The sequence below is a fragment of the Homalodisca vitripennis genome, unplaced genomic scaffold, assembly GCF_021130785.1.
Source record: "Homalodisca vitripennis isolate AUS2020 unplaced genomic scaffold, UT_GWSS_2.1 ScUCBcl_889;HRSCAF=3799, whole genome shotgun sequence".
NCBI classification, from domain to species: Eukaryota; Metazoa; Arthropoda; class Insecta; order Hemiptera; family Cicadellidae; genus Homalodisca; species Homalodisca vitripennis.
In genome coordinates this window covers 90,900-100,467 of record NW_025777047.1, presented here as the reverse complement: position 1 = coordinate 100,467, position 9,568 = coordinate 90,900, and positions in this window count along the sequence as shown.

Genomic DNA, 9,568 nt, shown 5'->3' with positions numbered 1-9,568 from the left:
GCACAAATCAAAAAGTGTCACTATTCAAGAGCGAAAAATACAGTCCGTCTCCGCACAAGGCTAAAGTGCCACTGTTCTACCAAAACGCGCTGCAAAACCGGTTAGAAGAAAACTGACACTAGCGCTGCCACGCGGGAACTAGACGAGATAGGAGTACGGGAGTTCAACACAGGTCCGCAGAACGTCTTTGCGGTCTAGAATAGTGGCATAACTCAAAAATGACAATTTTTTAGTTGTGCCAGTATTCTTCTGGGTGTGCGATTTGTTTTGATTGTTTAGCCGTAGTTGCTCTGCCAAAACGTTCCCTCCGTTTAGTGTAACACAAAGTATTTTTCTCGGAGTATTATTACCTCTCCGAAAATCATCGATGAACTTCTCGCGAAATTCCATACCACTTCTCACCTTTGGGAACTGTTGTGGCGTAGGACGCTAATTGGTCTGAAACATCAATGTAAGACTTGACGGTGTTATACTCCAATATCGTTGATGGTTTCTTAATGGGCCCCCTTCGAGATGGCACTTTAGTCAATATAGGGACAGCCTTTATTGTAAGAAATAGCACATCTCTCTTATCTTTCCATTTGCCTACAATACATGTATCACTCTGCAGTGTAATCATTTCTCCTATTGAGAGCTTAGGAGACACAATCGGTTGAGGGTTGTGTATTTCCTTTTTTTTGCTCAAGGTGCCATAGGGTGGGTTTCTTTTTTATTTAGCTGGTGAGCCAATTCTAAAAAAGCCACTTGTGTAAAAGTTATCGGTCTCAAGAATTCTTCCCGAGTTAAGTAATGGTGCCATTAATTCCATGATAACGTTAGTAGACAGTTTCCCTGAAGTAGAGTTTTCCTTACCAGCATGTAGTTTTACATTCCACGTATTTTGTAAGCATAGTTTGAACAATTTTAAACCGTACTTAAGTCTTTTGCCATGAATATATTGTCTAAAACCCAATCTGCCTCGGTATGAAATCATTGTTTCATCCATACAAACACTCTCATGGGGAATGTATGCATTTTGAAATGTACCGTTCAATTTATCAATAAGGACCTGAATTTTTTACAACTGTACCGTTTTACTGGCACATGAGGGGTTAGCTTTGAAATTTAAAATAAACTTTTGTGAAGGTTTAAAAATAAAAGTAAATCTTCTAAAATAAATAAAGTTCAAACTAAAATAAAACTTCTTCTTAAAAATAATAACTGGAATTAAAATTAAAATAAAAACTTCTTGATGACTTTTAAATTTCAAACTTGTAATATGTTCTTCACTCCCAAAAATGTACAAAGTTCTTACAACTTTTTATTCAATTTTCAAAATTCAAAACTTTCACACTTTAATCTGATCTGGCAATTCTTCACTTTAATTTATCTTCAAAATTCAATTTTTATTTTGATATTAATTTTCTTTACTTTACTTTAAAAATATTTCTTCAGTGTTAGAGATGTAATAAAAAACAAAATTCTTCAGTGTTAGAGATGTAATAAATCAAATATTCTTCAGTGTTAGAGATTTAATAAATCAAAAAAATTTTCAGTGTTAGAGATTTAATAAATCAAGAATTCTTCAGTGTTAGAGATTTAATAAATCAAGAATTCTTCAGTGTTAGAGATTTAATAAATCAAGAAATATTGCTGAAAGCATCTGTAACAACCACAGAACTCTTTTAGTATTTTTACATAAAATTTTATATACTCACTGCACCAACAAGTTTTATATTGCACGGATCAAAAGGACAAGTTCCTAAATTCCCATTAAATTTAATTTTTACAATATTTCTTTCCAAAAATTATTCCAAAATAACTAAGAATGTATATTGACTGGACTCTAGTTAAAAAGTTCACCTACCCGCAGGTTCGATGACGATTAGCAAAAATATCTACTCTAAGCACTTACAACTCTACTCGTTACAATCACTTCCGATTAACTGAGACGGAGGTACGGCACGTCTACCTCACCCCACCTCTCAATTTCGTTATCAAACACTGCCATCTGCGATGCGCTCCTCATAGCAACCTCTTTTGTACAGTCCAGTCCTTATCATTCATCTGGGCCTACTCCTTCCACCGGTAATCTAGTTACCCCAGAATTATTATTTAATACAATCGGTACACAACTTATACAAATTAGTTTCAGAAGATTCATTAGCTGATAAGTGCAAATTACGTAGCAGCAGCTCAAAACGATTTTGGGACATAACTTTACTAATTTTATTCTCATACAATGGGTTTCTTGACCAATACTTTTGCAGTGATGGTTTTTTTGTCCAGTCCAAACCATAAGAGTAATCCAAGAAACGTACGGATTTCCCCCTTATTTGTATTTTCCCAAACTTGTAGTCTTGAATGTCGACTAACTGGTTCTTCTAAAATAACCTTTACAATTGATTGATCAGCATATCGGTTTGTTCTAAAACTATAATCTCTACAACTGAATCATCTACAAAGATATTGTAGTAATCGAGCTCACTTGGAGCTCTCCGCAGTTGTTCGATAATGTGATCTTTTATGCAGCCAGAAACAGTACAAGGAAATTCGCTTATATTACCTGATACATAATTCCACAAAACATTCAACTCATCAGGTGGTCTTGTACGAGTTCCAACATGACGGGTTGTAGCAGTTGAGTCGCATGTAGCATCAAGCTCGTTCACTTCGGTAGCATGTGGTGGTACAGGTTGGCTTGTGGAAGGTTGTTGATCAAAATCATGACGTCTTGTGTAGTTATGATCTGTAGGCCTACTCACACATTTTCCCTTTGCAGGACGACTATCCATTCACTATCACTACTCTCACTGGAAATTACATATTCAGGATCATCCTGATAACTCATATCCTGAAAGAAACTAAGTTCCTCTAATTGATCAAACAATTCCCTGATCTTGTCCGAGTTAGCCATTATGGAAGTAAAGACAATGTACACTAACCTAACCTAACCTGAATGTCTTGCTTCTAAATCAAAATACAAACAGTAATTTATAACAGTTAACAGGAACAAAAATTACTTGTCATATGATTTACAGTTCTGCCAACTTATGCATGCATTTCTGCAAACCAATTGTGTATGCCTCTTCTACCAGGCCAAGTGAATTTAGTTATGCATGGTTTCTTATGGTAAATATTCAGCAGTTTCATACACAAGGCAAGGAACACTGGAATGTTGTGTGCAACAATATGATACACACGGCCTAGGGGTTAGCCAGGCTATGTATCATAATGATACACATGGCTGGTGAAATATTTAATGTAGAACACAATGGCCTAGTATGGAAGTATATATGAAGACGTTTGGCAGTTAAAGTGTTAAAGCATGAGCATGACTTGGTGGGGACCGATAATTAATTATGCTTTTCTTGCAAACAAGTTTCATAATTTTACCCATTCTATTTCGATTAAACAACAGAAGCAAAAATCGTGGTGATTCGTGCCCAATTTCTCGAAGTTAGTTGAACTGTAACTAACTGTTAGTTAAATTATCTTTGGTACACGTCTGTTTGTCACAGAAACTGGTTCAGGAAAATTTATGGCCCACCTCGCTTCGATGCCATCACCTCGATCAGCAATATCAGCTCTTATGTCCCTTGCTAATTTTATCGTCAAAAGGCCAATATCTTGTACGGACGGTGGTTGTTGCTCTATTTTAATATCAGGATTTTCTAATCTGGACATCAAAAGGACAATTTTAATCAAGCTAACACACTTGCAAGATTTGCTAGCCAATGTTGCAAGATTATGCCTGATAAGGCTTTTTGCTTCGCAATCTCATGACCAAATCGCCTGCATTGTGAGTTCCCTAATTCAGAATTTCAAAGCTGTTTTTGTTCACTTTTTCTCTCTGACGGCTTTGGTTAATCGTGTTTTTTGTAATAGCTACAAAGGTTTTGTGTGGTTTCTGCCAGGAACAAACTTTGCTATGCCTGAACAATGATATGCCTGATATTTTTGCCATATAATACATGTCAGGTAAAGTAGGTATTCCTTACCTCCTTTGCAGGCCTCAACTTTTCGACTCAAATCCTTAACCCTCAGCTCTTATTTTCTGAGAAGTTCCTTTCTTTTAGGACCATTGATAGTAATGCCCATAATCTATTGTAGTCTTAAGAGCTAGTGGTCGGCTTCCTGTATGTATTTGATGATACCTGGGTTTTTTTTAGAGTGAGGCCCCTATACCCACTGTACAAGAGATGGGGAGTCACTAAGCTCCAGGTGGCCGACTTGGCGGACGCTCAGGTAAGACAGGTATACATTTTTGGCCAATTTCATAAGTAATTGATGACTTCTGCCGTTTTGTAATTTGAAAATATATTATTATTATTATCGGAAAATAATAATGGCAGACCTTTACGATCTTTACGATCGAATTGACAGAATTTTGATGTTAAGTCATGCTTTGGGATTGTTAAATACCCATATGTGGACTGGTTTTTAACACCAACAAAGTGATTGATAATACTCCACAACAAACCTTTACATATTTAACACTGATCAATCGCTCACCAACAAGCAATGCATTAGTTTTGGCAACTATGTAGCAATGCATGGCAGCCTTGCAAGAGCTAAATGAAAAGTACATGCAAGTGACTTACGATTTAGCTATTGCAAAGATTACGAAAAACGAGGTAACTTTTTTTCTTTTTTATACAACTGCGACAATCGAGCATGCAGCCAACTGTATGAAGGTCCGGAAATATACTGATAACATCTGTTAGGGTCGGGGATACAACTTGGCCTTCTCAGGTATAAAACCTGAATTATTCGAATGCTAGTAACAATACAAGACAATATTATAGGCTAGAATAAGTACAATAGTAATCCATAGGGAAAAAAAGGAAGATAGCTTTAAGCGGTCTATGCATACATCTGACCGGTTAGTACCTAAGATTTTCTTTTCTACTAAAGTATGTCCGCTATAGACGTCTGCTATGATCAATATACGTTTTTAGAACCCTAATAAATAAAATATATCAATGGCATATCTCGTCAATTACTTTCAAAATTTTATTTTTTTGAGCACTTTCAAAATCGTCTGCCGCAATGAAGTCCGCGCGATAATGGTCTGCCATTGTTATTTTCCGATAATAATAATAATATATTTTCAAATTACAAAACGGCAGACGTCATCACATACTTAAGAAATTGGCCAAAAATGTATACCTGTCTTACCTGAGCGCCCGCAAGGTCGGCCACCTGGAGCTTAGTGACTCCCCATCTCATGTACAGTGGGTATAGGGGCCTCACTGTACAAAAACCCAGGTCTCATCAAATACATACAGGTAACCGACCACTCGCTCTTAGACTATTGTACATACTCATTGTCTGTATAATTACTTTTAAAATGTTTTGTCTGGTCTGCAATTTCCATTTTGCAAGTGACACAAAACTTTTTTACTTTTGTATGGGTCACGGTTTACTATCTCTGGAAAAAGATATCTTCAATTGTTTATTAAAATGAGATTGGAAAACTGAAACTTGATAAATATATGCATTGGAAAGATGTTTGTATAAGTTAAATAAGTAATATCCTTCAATTATAAAATAATGAAAATAAATAAAAAAACTATAAATAAGGTTTTCAAGTCCAAAGCAGATTTCTGTTTAAATTGCCAATACCCTTTATTTTTAAAAGACACATCCTAAATGAATCGTGAATTGTAAAAACCCCATAAGTAACAAAAAGTAAACTTTCGGTAAACTACAAAAAACCATTTAAATAGTTTATTAAGTCTTTAATACTATTGAATTTTTGTGTGTGTTTAGTATATGTAAAAAGACACATGTATCACATATTTTTTTAAAATTTAACACCAAAAGCATCTCTGTAATTGTATAATTAACTATGTTGCACTTATGGGGGTTTTCCAACAAATCACTATTTAACATATTGTTTATGCTGAATTGGTGGGTTAAACATTTTACTGTAATTGAAGTTGAAAACAGTTTATTTACTAAATACGAGTACAATGTTACATAAGATAGACTACTTGATATAGTCTTAAATCATATTTTTACAGAATATCTTTTTCAAGTTTTCATTCTGCATCATTATCATCTCTTTCAGGTCTGTAGTTGGGAATGTATAAATTGCTTCATACCAGCATTTCTTTTCATCGGGAATATACTGGAAGATCTTTTTTAGATCGTTCATCTTCTTTATGTTTAAGGGCACTCGGTCATTGTAGGCCGCTGTGGATGGGATAATAATATCTTGAGAACTTCTAATGGGTAGACGTATGGTGAAAACTTCATGAGGAATAACTCCCTCAATAAATTCATTACACAGTACCTTCCCTTTCTGTTCTTTTGTTTGCAGAAAGTGGTTGAACTTTGAGATCTTAAAATGAACCTTGTCATGTTTTGGCACATTTCGTCCATAAGAGTGGTCAGACATACATGATTGCTTGTAGTAAGCTTGCCACCAATTTTTGAAATCGAGTACATTTTCTTTTTCAACAAAGTCTACTGTAAACAATAGGGAAGAGTTTACAATAATTTCGGTTAGTTCTCTTATTGTGTATATTCCATCAACTCTTTTATTTGCTCTTTTTATTGTACCAAATGCTCGGTCGCAAGGCAAAAAGGAATGGCTCCGCAAAGGATAAAACTGTTCAATTTGTTCAAACTTCCCTATTTCAACCAGAGCATTAAAATACTTGACCAAATTATGGTTCTTATTCTGACCTCCACAATTGTCAGAAAAGAGGTACATAATTTTAGTATTTCCTCTTAATTCATTTTGAATTTAGTCATGAATGAAGTCACTTCATTTGGCTCTTTATGACATGTGCCTTTGTAATAAACATATAGTTTAGAGCTGTTGCCTTTTAAGTTGGTCACACAAAAAACATTTACTATTAACTGTCTAAGATAAAATACATCCTGAACTGGTATGTCAGGCAGCTGAACACACATCATGTCGTCAAAACAAAGTCCAGCAACTGTGTCATCATTGGCACATAACTCAGTTATTTCTTGAATTTTACTGTAAAATTTATTACTTATACGCTTATGTACAATAAGCTCTGCGACAGCTGCTTCATTAGTGTTCATTTCACTATCTATCGAATCACTTATATTGCTTATTCTTCATAGAACACAGCTAGAGGTTAGGTTAACAACACATCAAAAACAGTGTTTCTTCATAAACATAAAAACAATACATTAAAACAGCTGATTTTACAGGACCACCAACTGCTTTGTTGTAAAAACAACATAAGTAGTGTTACTTGTGTGGTTTTTCCAACAAACACATAATTCAAGGCTATTTTTCAATGTGTTGTGGGTATGTTAGATGTGTTGTTTTTACACTAAAACTTGCATCTGCATTCATTCTATCCAAATATGTTAAAAAACCATTTTGACCAAAATGTCAGTTATGGGGTTTTTACAATTTACGATTCAAATATCCTTAGGCATTCTGTATAGTTCTTCTCATTTGGGCCCATTGAGAAAAAAATGTTTGACGGCTTAAACGTGGGTTTCCAGAGCTTATTTAAATGTCAATTTGTGAAACTAATGATCGTATTAGTGTCATCTATGGTATTGTATCCTGTTAGCGAGGTAGTGGTGGCCCGTGTTGTGCAGGGACTGAAGTGAAAAAAAAATCCTGTATCAAAATTGGTGTGTCTGTGTGGCTGCTCTTACAATGATATGGGTACATTTTAGTCCCACTGACAAAATCGATAATGCTTCTTTAGAAAAAGGGATTTTCCGTCAATTTTAAAATCATCTAAAGAAATTCCAACATTTAAATACGGCGATCCACTTCAAACATGTGGCTATGGACCAATTTCCCTTCTTGTTGTTTTTAGTAAAGTTTATGAGAAGGTTTTTTTTTAGAAACTGATGTGTTTTTTTGAACACCTGGATATTCTGGCCCCGAAACAATTTGGATTTAGGAAAAGCAGGTTGAGTATAGATGAAATTACAGTGCATATCTTATAGAATCGGTTGTCGATTACCTGGACAGGCGGAAACATGTGCTAAGCATATTTCTTGACCTGTCAAAAGCTTTTTACTATGTGCATCATGAGACACTGCTGCCCAGTTAGACTCGCATGGCATTCGTTGTCTGCCGCTTGCATCTCTCTCTTCTTATCTCAAAGACAGAAATCAGAGCTTTCAGATTGGGAATGTCATGTCAGAAAAGGATGATATACGTTACGGTGTCCCTCAGGGATCAATCATTGGGCCAGTTTTGTTTTTATTTATGTAAATAATTTAAAAACGTCGATCAAAATGGACGAATATTTAAGTACTGGGACTCTTTGTATTTAATCTAAAACCTTTAAAGATTTGAAAATTTATTCTGTTATAGAGCTGAGTTCTTGCATTCTAAATCTTTCCTAAATTAATCTGAAGACTTTAATGAAGACAATCGAATCAACAGTTATGAAGTTCACTCTAAACCGTCAAAAACTTCAACAGAACCTTGTGTATTTGTGGTAGATGTTGTTCACGAAGTTACAGACTCCACAACATTCCTAGAAATGCAACTTGATCAAGGTCTGACTTTGGAGTGATCACGTTGACAATGTTTTTGGTAAAGTAACGTCTGTTATTAATGCATGCGCATCTTGTAAAAAACATACTCTCCGGAAGTCTTGTGGATGGCTTATTTTGAAGCTTGGGATGCTGACGTTACCCTGCCTCTATATACATGAAGTAGTATAATACTGCATCTTACGGTGCAGGGCAGGGAGGTCTACAGTTATGGACCTATAGGCAGAGGTATCTTACGTCTTCATCAACACAGACCTCTTACTTTTGCTAACCTTCCCAAACATGTTGGCATCAAATTAATTAACGGGCTCCCCGAACAGCTAAAACGCATTCAAAATTTTAATCATTACGAAACTCAGTTGAAACACCTTTTGGTGTCAAATATGTTTTACCCTGTCGATGAGTTCCTGACATGCCGCTGGGATAATTAGTCTCTAATTTCTGTGCGGATGTGACGCTGACGGTCCTAATAGTACTGAATGAGAATACATATTCATCTTGTCTATATAGGGCGTTTCAAAAAGGACTTTACATCTTTGATATTTCGTGTAAATTTTATTAAACAAGGGACAGAGCTAGTTTTGGTGTTATTTTAAAGGAAAAAACTTCAGGTTTTTTTACCTTAAACTAAAGACGTTCTATGTGGCTTCCGTTGGTTATTCTGCAGACATCTCATCGGTAGTCGATTTCTTCCTAGACTCGCACTAGCATTTCAGGTGTAACTTGCTCAGCAGCAACGTATATTCTTGCTCTAAGTTCAGGTAGAGTGGCCGGCAAAGAAGGTACGTACACCATATCTTTTATGAAACCCCAGAAGAAAAAATCTAGCGGTGTCAGGTCTGGGGAACGGGGGGCCATGCAATTGACGCATCACGGCCAATCCATTGACCTGGGAAGCGATCATTTAAAAAATCCTGGACGTCAGTTAGTGTGGTCGTGCGCCATCTTGCATAAAGAAACCATTTCGTTCTCGGTCATCCTCATCGATCTGTGGTATTAAAAATTGTTGCTACATATCAAGGTACACTATCCCATTGATGGTTCTCTCTTGAAAAAAAAGGGGGCCGTACAC